This window comes from Aquarana catesbeiana, linkage group LG03 (assembly GCF_042186555.1).
Source record: "Aquarana catesbeiana isolate 2022-GZ linkage group LG03, ASM4218655v1, whole genome shotgun sequence".
In the NCBI taxonomy this organism is placed as follows: Eukaryota; Metazoa; Chordata; class Amphibia; order Anura; family Ranidae; genus Aquarana; species Aquarana catesbeiana.
In genome coordinates, this window is record NC_133326.1 from 533,472,031 (window position 1) to 533,487,806 (window position 15,776).

Below are 15,776 nucleotides of genomic sequence, written 5' to 3' on the forward strand. Positions count from 1 at the left end.
ACATGTCAAGCAAGATACGTTACAGCATCTTCTGTGACATAATCTTTGTGCTTCTTCTAATAGTAATAATAATTCCTGTTACCACTACATCACTGTGATCGCCCCCGCCAGAGCACATAGAGCCGAGTTGAGCCGAGGCGGCCCCCTCCCGAGCACAGCCAAGGTGAGACGAGGGCCCGCCCCCTCCCGAGCACAGCCAAGGTGAGACAAGGGCCCACCCCCTACCGAGCACAGCCGAGGTGAGAAGAGGGCCCGCCCCCTCCGGAGCACAGCTGCAGTGAGCTGAGGCCCGTAACCCCCATCCCGGCGGCGCTCCCACTCTTGACTCCTTTCTAGGATCCCCTCAGAGACTGCAGACATAATAAAAGACAAGAGATGGTCAGAGACTGCGGAACTACTACAGGAGGTGGACAGAGGCTGCGGACATGATAAAGGAGGTGGACAAAGGCTGCAGACATACTACAGGAGGTGGACAGAGGCTGCGGACATACTAAAAGCGGTTGACAGAGAGTGCGGACATACTACAGGAGAAGGACAGAGGCTGCGGACATGATACGGTAGGTGGACAGAGACTGCGGACATACTACAGGAGGTGGACAGAGGCTGTGGACATACTATAGGAGGTGGAAGGGGCTGCGGACATACTACAGGAGGTGGACAGAGGCTGCGGACATACTACAAGCAGTAGACAGAGACTGCGGACATACTACAGGAGAAGGACAGAGACTGCGGACATACTACAGGAGGTGGACAGAGACTGTGGACATGATACAGTAGGTGGACAGAGAGTGCGGACATACTACAGGAGAAGGACAGAGGCTGCGGACATGATATGGTAGGTGGACAGAGACTGCAGACATACTACAGGAGGTGGACAGAGGCTGCGGACATACTAAAAGAGGTGGACAGAGAGTGCGGACATACTACAGGAGAAGGACAGAGGCTGCGGACATGATACGGTAGGTGGACAGAGACTGCGGACATACTACAGGAGGTGGACAGAGGCTGCGGACATACTACAGGAGGTGGACAGAGGCTGCGGACATACTACAAGCAGTGGACAGAGACTGCGGACATACTACAGGAGAAGGACAGAGGTTGCGGACATGATACAGGAGGTGGACAGAGACTGCGGACATACTACAGGAGGTGGACAGAGGCTGTGGACTTGATACAGTAGGTGGACAGAGACTGCGGACACACTACAGGAGGTGGACAGAGGCTGCGGACATACTACAGGAGGTGGAAGGGGCTGCGGACATACTACAGGAGGCGGACAGAGGCTGCGGACATACTACAAGCAGTGGACAGAGACTGCGGAAATACTACAGGAGAAGGACAGAGGCTGCGGACATGATACAGGAGGTGGACAGAGACTGCGGACATACTACAGGAGGTGGACAGAGGCTGCGGACATACTACAGGAGATGGACAGAGGCTGCGGACATACTACAAGAGGTTGTGTCAGGGATCTGTCAGCACCAGACTGGGACATTTGCATGCGCCTATGCGCCGGCGTGCCCCTGTTCGCACAGTGCAGCAATCTTCAGCTGTTACTGTGCATCAGCGTGGCTCCCCTGTTCGCGTTAGCGCCGTTTTGGCGCCAAGGAGTGCATAAGAATCCTCCTGTTGCAGGGGTACGCTGCTGTTTCGTCTCAGCTCTGTGATATCTGTTAACCTGCACCTGATTGACCGTTTTCCTTGTTGACCCGGCTTGTCTGACCATCCATCCTTCTCCAAACCCGACCCGGCCTGCCTGACCCTGCTGCTTCTACCAATACCGTTGCCGACCTCTGCCTGCCTACCGATTCTGCTTCTGCCTGCCATTATTACTTGTCTTATTTACCTGCTGATCCGGACTGTCTAACCTTGCTTGTGCTTGCCGTTTGCTTCTGTGCTGTTGCACCTTCAGCTCCAGCTCCAGTGATCTCTACATCTTCAGAGCTGCAGCCTGCTGCTCTCTGCTACCACCTTACCTGCAGTCCAGCCATCCCTGGAGGGATCTCCACTCTGCTCCAACATCAGAGACTCCTACTTCAACAGGCACTCCTACCCCACTGTGCTCACGAGACCACTGTTCCCATTCCAGTGGCTCCTGAACCAGCGTTGTATGAGTGGTCTTCTCCTACACGTCAGGCTCTACTACCAGGTACCTAACAGTAAGAAACAGCCATGACTGAGCCTGCAGGAGATACCTCCCCAATGAAGGAGATCTGCACACATCTTGCGGCCCTCACTCAAGCGGTGCAATCCCTTCAGGATAATTATACCAGACTTGAAGGACAAGTTCAGAATCTCGCTGGGCCTGGTCCCATAGCTGCCTCTTCAGCCACAGCTCCAGCACAGCCTGCTCCTGCCCCTTCCGTTGTGATGCTCCCACCTGAACCAAGGGTCCCCATCCCAGAGAGATTTTCCGGAGACTAAGTTTCTGGCCTTTTGCAATGCCTGCCAGCTCTTTCTTGCCTTACAACCCCGAACCTTCTCACTGGAAGTTACTAAGGTGGGGTTTGTGATTTCCCTCTTACAAGGGGAACCTCAGACTTGGGCGCACCGTTTACTTGAGGGGGACTCAGCCTTAACCCAATCTCTACCCTCCTTTTTTGAAGCCATGGCGCAGCTCTATGAGGATCCTCAGCGAACTGCCACAGCCGAGTCAGCCCTGTTCGCGCTCCAGCAAGGCCGCAGACCGGCCGAGGACTATGTCACTGACTTCAGACGCTGGAGCGCGGACACGCAGTGGAACGATGCGGCCCTGCATCATCAATTCCGCATGGGCCTATCTGAAGGGCTGAAAGATGAACTTGCTCGAGTTGGCATACCAGACGCTCTTGAGGCTTTGATCTCCGTGGCAATCCAGATTGATCGTCGCCTCCGAGAACGTCGATCTGAACGCTCTGCTCAGCAAACCCGCCCGGCCTGGATGATAGCACAGGCTCCGGTTCCTGCAGCGCGCTACCTACCTTCACCCAGTGTGAATCCAGTTAACACCACGCCTGACACTTCCGCACCCATGCAGCTAGGACTGATGCGACCTGCCTTATCTTCTGAAGAACATGCACGGCGTCGTCAACTTAACCTATGCCTCTATTGCGGTGGAACCGGGCACTATGTCCATAATTGTCCAGTCAAGTTAAGTAAGTGCTCATCTTCTGTATCTACCAGTCTCTCTGCTTTGTCTGCCAACTCCACCCACCTTGCCATTCTTCTCTCATTACAGCTCCAAGAAGAGATAATACCAGTCAACGCAATCATTGACTCCGGAGCATGCAGCTGTTTTATCGACTTGACCTTTGCCAGCCAGCATAACATTCCTTTACGGACTAAGACTCATGGACTCTCTGTTTTCCTAGCTGATGGCTCTCGCATTAGATCCGGACAAGTAATCCAGAAGACTCTTCCTTTGCCTGCTACGATTTTCTCCCAACATAAGGAGCTGCTGATCCTTGATGCCATTACTTCTCCACTGTTTCCAATTATCTTGGGCATTCCCTGGCTCCAAGCCCACAATCCACACATCAACTGGGTCTCTGGAGAAGTAAAATTTTTATCATCCTACTGTCAAGAACACTGTTTAATGAGGAATCCCAACCCCTCAGCTACTCTGCTATGTCTCGACACCGACCAGAAATGATGCCAGTCCATACCTAAACAATACCACAAGTTCATCGATGTTTTTAGTAAGAAGGGGGCAGGCTCCCTTCCGCCTCATCGCCCCTACGACTGCCCTATCGAGTTACTGCCAGGATCCGAGATTCCATTTGGACGTATCTTCCCTTTATCAGAGAAGGAGCAAGAGGCACTAAAAACATATATTGAGGAAAACTTGGCTAAAGGGTTCATCCACCATTCCACTTCCCTAGCAGGTGCCGGAATATTTTTTTGTCACCAAGAAGGACAAGACTCTCCGCCCGTGTATAGATTATCGGGAATTGAACAAAATTACGGTTAAAAATCAGTATCCCCTACCCTTGATACCCGAACTATTCCAAAAGTTAAGGACTGCTGTCATCTTTACTAAACTCGATCTAAGAGGGGCCTACAACCTGATCTGCATCCGGGCCGGGCATGAATGGAAGACAGCTTTTCGGACCCGATTCGGGCATTATGAATACCTAGTCATGCCCTTCGGACTCTGTAACGCCCCTGCGACCTTCCAACACCTGATTAACGACGTTCTCAGGGACTTTTTAGATGTATTTGTGATCGCATACCTGGACGATATCTTGATCTTCTCGGAATCTCTTGAGCTGCATCGAGAACATGTCTGCAGGGTGTTGGGTTGTCTTTGCTTACACAGACTTTATGCAAAGGCAGAGAAATGTGAGTTCGAGCAACAGAGCATCCAATTTCTGGTGTTGATAATCTCGCCAACTGGCATCAAAATGGATCCCCAGAAGGTATCCGCTGTTCTGGACTGGCCGGTACCCTTGGACAAGAAGGGAATCCAGCGGTTTATCGGGTTTGCAAACTTTTATAGGAAGTTCATCAGGGGATTCTCGGCCATAATTGCACCCATCACGCAGTTGACTAAACAGAATGCCCGTTTTTCCTGGAATCAATCAGCCCAGGATGCTTTTGAGAACCTCAAGAGACTGTTTACCTCGGCTCCAATCCTCAGCCATCCTGAACCATCATTACCATTTATTTTGGAAGTTGACGCTTCTGAAATAGTGGTGGGTGCAATACTCTCACAACGTAAAGGCAGCAAAAATCGAATGCATCCTGTGGGGTTTTTCTCCCGTAAGCTCTCTCCTGCAGAGAAGAACTACGATGTTGGTGATCGGGAGCTTCTTGCTATCAAGGCTGCTCTGGAGGAGTGGAGGTACTTGTTGGAGGGGGCTATGCATCCAGTATTAATATACACTGACCACAAGAACCTAGAATACTTAAGATCTGCTAAACGATTAAAGCCTCGGCAAGCCCGCTGGGCTCTGTTTTTCTCACGTTTTTGTTTTCATATAACTTACCGTCCAGGCTCAAAGAATATCAAACCGGATGCATTGTCACGTATGCATGACAACCCGAAGGACTTATCTATTCCTGACACCATCTTGCCCGCAAACAATTTCCTACTCCTGCAAACACATCTACTCTCCCAGATTAAGGAAGCATCCTCTGAGTCATCCAAGCCTACAGGGACTACTCTGACGATCAGAGATGGATTGTTCTGGAAAGGGAGCCAAATTTTCGTTCCTGAGGAGGTTCGGGTCAAGGTCTTGACGCTTCTTCATGATCACCCACTGGCAGGTCACTTTGGGGTCCGCAAGACCCTGGAACTTGTGCAACGCACATTCTGGTGGCCCAATTTGAAAGACTTTTGTGAAAAATATGTCAGTTCCTGCCCTATCTGTACCCAGAACAAGACGTCTAGAAATCGAGCTTGGGGTCTGTTAAAACCTTTGCCTGTACCCGATAGACCCTGGAAAATGATTTTCATGGATTTTATTGTAGAGCTTCCATGTTCTGAAGGGTGTTCAGCCATCTTTGTGGTGGTGGACCGTTTAACCAAGATGGCCCATTTTCTTCCTTTAAGGGGAACACCATCTGCCATCGAAACTGCCCGCATATTTATCAAGGAAATCATCAGACTACATGGAGTCCCTGCAAACATAGTTTCTGATAGGGGGGTACAATTCACCTCACGTTTTTGGAGAGCCCTGTGTGAGATCCTAAAAACTGAGCTGGCCTTGTCCTCGGCCTATCATCCTCAAACTAATGGGCAGACAGAAAGGACCAATCAGACCCTCGAACAATACATCAGATGCTTTACCTCCTTCACACAGGATGATTGGGTGTCCCTGCTGCCCTTAGCAGAATTCACATACAACAATGCCAAACATTCAGCTACCGGTCAATCCCCTTTTTTCACCAATTATGGCTTTCATCTAACCTTTCTACCTGATTTCCTTCCAGAATCTTCAGTTCCGGCAGTACAGAATACAGTGGAATTCCTCAGTCACAACAACTAGATGTTGCAGGAGGCGGTGTCCAAGGCCCAGGCAGACAGCAAGAGAGTCTTCGATCGAAGAAGGAGAGGGGAGTTGAAGTTACAGCTTGGTGATCAGGTATGGCTTTCTACCAGTAATATCAAGTTAGCATGTCCGTCTAAGAAGTTGGCACCTAGATTTATGGGACCTTTCCTGGTTAAGAGGAGAATTAATGAAGTATCTTATGAACTGACCTTGCCTGATTCTCTCAAGATTCACCCAGTATTTCATGTATCTCTGCTTAAACCTGCTATACCTGACCCCTTTCCTGATAGAGGAACTAGACCTCCTGAACCTATCCTAGTAGATGGAAGTGAGGAATTTGAGGTCGAGGCTATTCTTGACTGTAGAAGAAGACAAGGACAAAACCAATTTCTGATTAAATGGAAAGGTTACGGGCCAGAGAGTAACTCATGGGAACCAGATAGCAATGTCCATGCCAGGCGATTAGTTCGCACTTTTTTCTCTACCCACCCTGAGAAAAGAAGGCGTGCGGGCATCCGGAGGCTGCCCTTTGGAGGGGGGCAATGTCAGGGATCTGTCAGCACCAGACCGGGACATTTGCATGCGCCTATGCGCCGACGCGCCCCTGTCCGCACAGTGCAGCAATCTTCAGCTGTTACTGTGCATCAGCGCGGCGCTCGGAGCGCATAAGAGCGCATAAGAATCCTCCTGTTGCAGGGGTGCGCTGCTGTTTCGTCTCAGCTCTGTGATATCTGTTAACCTGCACCTGATTGATCGTTTTCCTTGTTGACCCGGCTTGTCTGACCATCCATCCTTCTCCAAACCCGACCCGGCCTGCCTGACCCTGCTGCTGCTTCTACCAATACCGTTGCCGACCTCTGCCTGCCTACCGACTCTGCTTCTGCCTGCCGTTATTACTTGTCTTGTTTACCTGCTGATCCGGACTGTCTGACCTTGCTTGTGCTTGCCGTTTGCTTCTGTGCTGTTGCACCTTCAGCTCCAGCTCCAGTGATCTCTGCATCTTCAGTGCTGCAGCCTGCTGCTCTCTGCTACCACCTTACCTGCAGTCCAGCCATCCCTGCAGGGATCTCCACTCTGCTCCAGCATCAGAGACTCCTACTTCAACAGGCACTCCTACCCCACTGTGCTCACGAGACCACTGTTCCCATTCCAGTGGCTCCTGAACCAGCGTTGTATGAGAGGTCTTCTCCTACAAGTCAGGCTCTACTACCAGGTACCTAACAGGTGGACAGAGAATGCCGACATACTACAGGAGAAGGACAGAGGCTGCGGACATGACACAGGAGGAGGACGAAAACTGCGGACATACTACAGGAGGTGGATAGAGGCTGCGGACATACTACAGGAGGTGGACAGAGGCTGCGGACATACTACAGGAGGTGGACAGATGCTGTGGACATACTACAAGAGGTGGACAGAGACTGCGGACATACAGGAGAAGGACAGAGGCTGCGGACATGATACAGGAGGTGGACAGAGACTGCGGACATACAGGAGGTGGACAGAGGCTGCAGACATACTACAGGAGGTGGACAGAGGCTGCGGACATACTACAGGAGATGGACAGAGGCTGCGGACATAATACAAGAGGTGGACAGAGACTGTGGACATGATACATCCTCACAGTAGCCTCCTCCTCTGCCCACTATCATATTACTTCTCCACATCATCAGTGTGCTGTGTCCTCCTCCTGTACCCCTTTCATCTCTCCACAGGTCAGGGCAGCACAGTGCTGCCCTGACCTGTGGAGAGATGAAAGGGAAAGGGGGTACAGGAGGAGGACACAGCACACTGATGATGTGGACTGGAGAAGTAACATGATGGTGAATAGAGCATATCAGTCTCTGTCCCCTGCATATGCCATGCAGCCAGGGCCCAGGGACAGAGACTGATGTGCTCTATTCACCATCATATTACTTCTCCCGGCTCCAGTCCCAGTAATGTCCTCCTTTAACTACGGATATTATCCCCCCCCCCACAGCTTCACTCTCCGTACCTCCGTCTGTGTGTGCAGTCGAGTGTGTGTGCAGTCATGCACTGCATGACAGGACAGAGTCGCCTGGCTCAGCTGGCCGCCGTGCTCTCTCTCTCTCGATTTGAAAATGGCGCCGGGCGGCACTATTACGTTACTGCGCATGCGCCGCATTCAGCTCCATTTCATGCTGAATAAACTAAATTATTAATGTATCCTGAATATAAAACTATCTTTAGATTAGATTTTTACTCCAAAAGCATTTTATTAAAATAATTTAAATAAAAAAAATCATTTTTAAATAAAAAATCAGATTTTTTTTGATCTTTAAAAAAAAAACAGATTTTTATCCACCCTGCCAGAAAGGGAGTGTAAATCTTCCCAACTTCCCACTGGTATTGGCAGCTATGGGATTACCTCCTGGATGTAATTGCAAGGGGGGACAGTGTTTGGGGGGGAGCTGTGATTGCAAAGGGGGCTGTAATGTGAGGGAGGAGCTGTGATGTGGGAGGAGGCTGTGATGTGAGGAGCGAGGGAGATGATTGCAATGGGGACTATGATGTAAGGGAGGGCCTTGTAATTTCAAGCGGGACTGTGAAGTGAGGCGGGGGGCTGTGATATTAGGGTGGGGGCTGTGATTGCAAAGGGGCAATGGTGAGAGGGAGGCTGTGATGTGAGGAGGGGTGGGAGTGTGATTGCAATAGGGACTGTGATGTAAGGGGGAGTGCTGTAATGTGAGGGGGGAGCTGTGATTTCAAGGGAGGCTGTGATGTGAGGAGGGAGGTTGTAATTGCAAAAGGGGGGCTGTGATGTGAGGAAGGGGGCTGTGATGTGAGGGGGGGATCTGTTATTGCAAGGGGGTATGTGATATGAGGGGGGATCTGTGATTGCAAGGGGGCTGTGATGTGAGGAGAGGGAGCTGTGATTGTAAGGGGGTTGTGATGTGAGGAGGGGGGTTGTAACTGCAAAGGGGGACTGCGATGTGGGGAAGGAGGGCTGTGATGTGAGGGGGATCTGTGATTGCAAGGGGGCTGTGTTGTGAAGGGGACTGTGATGTGAAAGGGGGGGGGGGGGTCTGTGATGTGAAGGAGGGGACTGGGGACACTGATGTAAAGGGAGCTGTAATGAAGAGGGGGGGGGGGGGCAGGGCTATGGTGTTAAGGATCTAAGTCATAGAAAAAAATGAGCTTCAGAGCTCTGCAGGAAGAAAATGTTACTGACCAGACCTCCATAAATTTTAATTCAGTAGCCCTGGTTTAGAGAGTCATAACTGTGCTGTTACTCGCCTGTCCACTGAGCAGGATAGGTTGTGTTCTTAATAAAGCTGTGGGGCTGCTGCTGTATTGGAGGCTGGTCCACGTACCACTCCCCGTTTGGTCAATCCCCCCACTCCCCCTGTTGCTCGGTCAATCAGCGAACTACCCCCCCCATTGCTGGCCCGTCTGCCCACTAGTGCCGCACTTACCCCATCCAGGTCGCGGGCAGCTTCCCCTGCTTCTCCTCCTTGGTGGCTTCCCCCCTGCTTCTGCTCTCGGCCAGCCAATACGATCGCTTCTCCTCTCAGCCATTTAGTTCTTAAGACACGCTTTCTGATTGGCTGAGAAGCAGGAAGACAATAGCCAATATTAATTGGCTATTGTCACACAAGTGGGTGGGCTCGGGGGAACAGTGCTCTGAAGGCACCCTTTTTGAAGCCAATTAGAGCCTTGGGCTCTAATCTTGTGCTTCAAAAAAAAAAAAAACCCCATTGAAATCCATGCGTCCAGTGCCCTGCATGTAGATTAGCGGCTGCCACTGAGGCCCAGTAAAACCTTTCTCATTGAGACACCCCCTTGTATGATCAATCATCTGTCTTAGAATAAAGGTAATATGTTGGTCTATTTATGTAGCACAGGGTTGCTACTAAAGTCATTATGTTGAATAGTTCATTGTTTCTTAAGTAAGGGTTTGGCTCCCTCTAGTGACCGCTGAAACTTTATCAGGATCTTTCCTTCATTTAAAAAGCAAACAGTTATGCATTGTGGGATATGTAGTTTGATGAGGAAGTGACTCATGTTGTTAAATCAGTCTGGGAACTACTAGACCCACAATGCCAAGTCACAGAACAGGCTGCTGTTAAACAGATAAAAGGACAGGTGTGGCCTGCTTTCAGTCTCTCCGGACGGCATTCAACAACCAGCAGGAGGTCTGTGTGTGTGACCTGGGCTGAGAGACTGCGGGCTACAGTGGAGAACGGACCGCCCGCCCCAGAGGGATCCTTGTGAACAGCCTTGCTAATCGAGCAGGAGGATTGGCCTGCGCTTCAGGGCTTTTGAAGCCATCTACACTAACGGAGACCCCTGCAGGAGGTTCCGGACGGAGTCTACAGCCAGCTGGGATCCATAGTGGTGAGAAGGCACCTGCCTATCCAAGTAGTGACTGCAATATTGCTAAGTGAGTTTCTTCCATACAGACTGCCGCTGAGACCTGTAGTTCCAGGGCTTTGGAACTGCTGCATCTGAGCATCTTACAATCAGACTTTGGCGTTTTGTTTCTATCCCCTGCGCTGCAAGGTCAGTACTTTATTACTCATACATAAAAGGAATCACAAGTGGGAATAGTTTCTTCAGTTAAGGAATCCATAGCCTCATATTCTACAGTTATTGCTATATCTCTGTTTCTTGTGGATTACAATCTCAACACTGCAGTATAAAATAAGCTAGCTGAAGACAAAACTGGAACTTGAGGAACATTCACTGCTGCAATCTTTTGACAAAGCTTCACTGCTCTACACTGGAGAATTGCTCCGAACTGCAATCTAGGGGGAGCCATTTGGTGAACTATAGATAGAACTTACATGGTATTATTGTATTCACTGTTAGTGCAATTTCTGTGTGCATTGGTCTGTGTGCTGAGGCCTCAGTGGGAAGGTATTAAAAGTATTGAGGATCTATCACCCTGTGCACCTGTTCACATATACCCCTATTAGCTTGTTACTGGGTACAAGTGTATGATAATATTGCATTGACCAAATACCTCTTGCCAATCATAACCTGTGTTTATTTATCTGTTACTCACACCATTTCCTTGTGTTATTCTTTACCATAGTAAACATTTATAAGTGGTTCATTGATATTGTGTGTGTCTCTATTTACTGCCATGGCTGATGAAGTGACGGAACCCAGGACCTCGGTAAATATACTTCATGGTTTATCATTATTGTGTTTTCTCTCTGTTACTGGGTTCCACACTAATATTAGAAAGCAGGTGTGCCAGAGGGGTTGAGACCATTCTTGGGGTTGAGAGGCAGAGTACAGAACCAAATATACATTAAGCGGCTCCCTAGGGGGTAGCGCTACATTGGCTAGATTAAGCAATGACCTACATTGCTGACATTATTGGTTTGGGTATAGGTGGAGCCATATCAAAGGATATCTGTTTGGGTGTAGATGGAAATTCTTATCAAGAGCCACTAAAGAAAATTCCAACTTTTCATTATCTGCTTGCTACACTTTCCATAGTCAATTAAAGTATACAGTATGTGAACCTTTACCTTGTAAAATAACTCAGTCAGTTTAAAATAAAAATGAAAGGCAAATTAGCCTGAAAACTGACAATGCTGAAGTGATGTGCATCCATGTTTAACCGCTTGCCACCTGCCGGCTGTCATATGACGCCCAGGCTCTCGTTCTGGGAGGGCGTCATATGACGTCCCTCCATTTAAACAGGGAATGCTTGTAATCGTGTGCACGCATTCCTGTTCCTTCGGTGGCGTGTAACGGAGACACTGCTCGCCACCGAAGGGGGTGAACAGCCATTGGGCATGGCTGTTTACCACGTGATCGGCCGTGATGAAGTCACCGCCGATCATAGGTGGTACCGCCCCACTTTGCACGGCACATGTCACTGTTCGTCACCGGCGCTGGTAAACAGCCATTGGCCGCCGGCTGTTTACCACGTGATCGCCTGTGATCCTTTCACAGCCGATCACTAAATGTCAACAAACCGCGGTAACGAGATGTTACCGGGTTCTCCTCCTCACACACCGATCATGTGTGTGAAGGAGATTGCGGTAACATCTTGTTACCTCTTACAGTGCACACACTGATGGCCCCCCCATAAAGAGGACCAGTCACCACCCATCAAAGTACCTGCCACAGTTCATCTGAGTACCTGTCATCCATATGAGTACCTGGCACAGTCCATCAGAGTACCCGAGTACCTGTCACAGTCAATCAGAGTACCCGAGTACCTCTAACAGTCCATCAGAGTACCTGAGTACCTGTCATAGTCCATCAGAGTACCCAAGCACCTGTCACAGTCCATCAGAGTACCCGAGTACCTGTCACAGTCCATCTGAGTAACCGAGTACCTGTCACAGTCCATCTGAGTAACCGAGTACCTGTCACAGTCCATCTGAGTAACTGAGTACCTGTCACAGTCCATCTGAGTACCCGAGTACCTGTCATAGTTCATCTGAGTACCCGAGTACCTGTCACAGTCCATATGAGTACCTGTCACAGTTCATCTGAGTACCCAAGGACCTGAGTACCTGTCACAGTCCATATGAGTACCTGAGTACCTGTCACAGTCCATATGAGTACCAGAGTACCTGTCACAGTCCATATGAGTACCGAGTACCTGAGTACCTGTCACCGCCCTTCAGAGTACCCGAATACCATTCACCAACCCATCAGAGTACCCGAGTACCTATCTGTAGCCCATCAGAGTACCCAAGTACCTGTCACCAGGCCATCAGAGTACCCAAGTACCAATCTGTAGCCCATCAGAGTACCCGAGCACCTGTCACCAGGCCATCAGAGTACCCGAGTACCTGCCACCAGCCCATCAGAGTACCTGAGTACCTGTCACCAGCCCATCAGAGTAACCGAGTACCTGTCACCAGCCCATCAGAGTACCCGAGTACCTGTCTGCAGCTCATCAAATTACCCGAGTACCTGTCTCCAGCCCATCAGAGTACCCGAGTACCTATTTGCATTTTGTGGGTAATTCCACTGTCCTGGTGCTCAAGGACCTTCAGAAGTGTGATAGGTAGGAATGAAATGAGATGTGTAATTTATGCTCCTAGAACGCCTGAAGGTACTACTTCAATGTTGGGACTCTGTATGTGGCCATGCTGTGTAAAAGTCTCACACATGTGGTATCGCCATACTCGAGAAGAGTAGCAGAATGTATTTTGGGGTGTAATTTTTGCTATATACCTGCTATGTGTTAGAAATATGTTATAAATTGGGTCAGCTAGCATGCGGACGTAAGGCGTACGCACGTCTGAGGGGAGTGGCCTGATGTGGTGCCTATGCGAGCCCATGGAGGAGGTCCCGGTGAACTGCCGAGACCTGAGCGGGGTGTGAGACCGTGGAGCTCCGGTGGATGAGGGCCGTTGGAAGCGCTCGCATTGGCCATGTTTAACACAGCATTTCACATAGCGGGGGGAGGATCGGAGGCAGTCTGGCAAGGTGAGCGGCGGACGGGCATGAAGCAAACCGGTCGCCCTCCGTAGCGGTCGGCTCCCGCTGTCCTCCCTCCCGCCTCCCCCTCCCCGGCCGCCTCTCCCTGCTCCCCTGCCTGGCATGGTAGGAGTAAGCATGTAAGGAAAGAACAACAAAGTGAGCTGCTCAGGGAGCCATTCAACAACCCCAGAAATCGTTGGGACTGCATGCCGGAAGGAGTTCTCTCATGGGGCTGTGTGGAAACTATATGTGCTGTGCAGATGGAAATTGAACTGTATACATATGGCTAGATGAAGGATATATTCTTGTCTGCTACTGGTCAATATTATAAGAGGGACTAACTCGTAAGCCCTAATTATTAAAAGCTCTTCCTGTTTTGTTGGTTGGATCTCGGCTGGGAAAAATAATTACCTGGGTATGAACATTTAAACTGATAAGTGCATCTATCTATCCTCCCTATTTTTTGGCTTGTGCCTCTTACTGGACTGTAGACAAACAGTGAACCGTGAGACATATTCTGGGGTCAAGGGGATTACTACGTTAGAGAGTACGGGATTAAGATATATCTCCCCTTGGGCCCCATTAGAAAAACCTTACTTGGGGGGAATTGAAACAAGAAGTATGAAAGTCTAAACACGAGTACAATCCAGAAGTATTTAAAAGAGAGGAGTCCCCAAAGCCCAGGAGAGGAGAAAAAACAGGAAAATATAAAAGGGAAAAAGAAAGAAGTGACAAAATCAAAAGGGGCTTAGGGAGATAAATCTAGGGAAGGTACTGGAATTGAAATAGCACAGAATCCAAATACTTCTAAAGAACAACGTAGCAAAAATTTTTTTTTTGGTTCCGATTAATGGTGAAACACCCAAACAGGTTGTCACCACATCCCTGGAGAAAATTTAAGTAACAGTAGGGAGGAGTAAGGGATTTTAACGGTGCAAGGTAATCCACAGAAAAGAAAAGTAATAAGTAAAAAAATATAATTTTTAATTTACATTCAAAGTTAAAAAACATATAGATAGCACATATTTTACACGTATTGCAGTGTTTACACAGTTACGGTGGTCACACAAGACACAAATATGTTTTTGAGATGATATGGCCGCATACTAGCCCGACATGTTTCGCTGAATTGCTTTCTCAAGGGATATGCAGGCCGAAGATTAATATCATCCAACACTTTACAATTCCCTCAGTGACCCCAGCTCAGGTCAGTCACCGCACAACCATCAACTAGCACTGAAACCCTGACATGGCCATATCGGTGCAGTCACAGGGGACAGAAAGGTAACATTTTAAACTGTTATTTAACAGAACATATTGGTGGGAGGAACACTTCAGAACACCTGCTGATGATGATTGCAGGGGAATATTCTGGTGGCAGTCACGGTCACTGCAAATGTTGAGTCCTATCCTCTTGCTTTCTGTCCCCTGTGACTGCACCAATATGGCCATGTCAGGGTTTCAGTGCTAGTTGATGGTTGTGTGGTGACTGACCTGAGCTGGGGTCACTGAGGGAATTGTAAAGTGTTGGATGATATTAATCTTCGGCCTGCATATCCCTTGAGAAAGCAATTCAGCAAAACATGTCGGGCTAGTATGCGGCCATATCATCTCAAAAACATATTTGTGTCTTGTGTGACCACCGTAACTGTAAAAACACTGCAATACGTGTAAAATATGTGCTATCTATATGTTTTTTAACTTTGAATGTAAATTAAAAATTATATTTTTTTTCTAAAGAACAAGGTAACATGGCCCAAATGCCAACAAAATTGGAAATGATGGAAATTCTTGCTAAACTTGAAAATGCCATCAAAAGTGAGATCACCAATGTAAGAGGGGATATGGGACACCTGTTGAAGAGAGTGGAAGAGGCTGAGGAAAAAACAGGACAACAAGCCCAAGAGATTGGGGAGTTAAAGGCACAAGTAAAAAAAATGAAAATGGAACATAGAGATCTCCTTTACAAGTTAGAGGGCCAAGAGAATCACAACAGATGTCAAAATCTCAGGATACAAGCTCTACCAGAACAGCAGGGGGAAGACTTGGAAATGAAAATGAAAAAAACATTTAACCCGGTATTGGGTAGAGGAGAAGAAGACGAGTTAAAGATAGATTGAGTACATAGGGTAAGGAAACCCCCGGGTCTGAAAGAAGAGATACCCCGAGAGGCCATAATTAAATTCCATCAATACGAGGATAAAGCTAAAATATGGAACAACCTGAGAAGAGCACCCCAATTACAATACGAGAGAGTAAACCTCCAGGTGTTCACAGATTTATCAGCTGGAACTTTAGCACGAAGGCGACAACTTAAAACTCTTTTAGAACAATTGAAAGTAGCCAACATCAAGTATAACTGGGGGTTTCCAGCGTCACTTG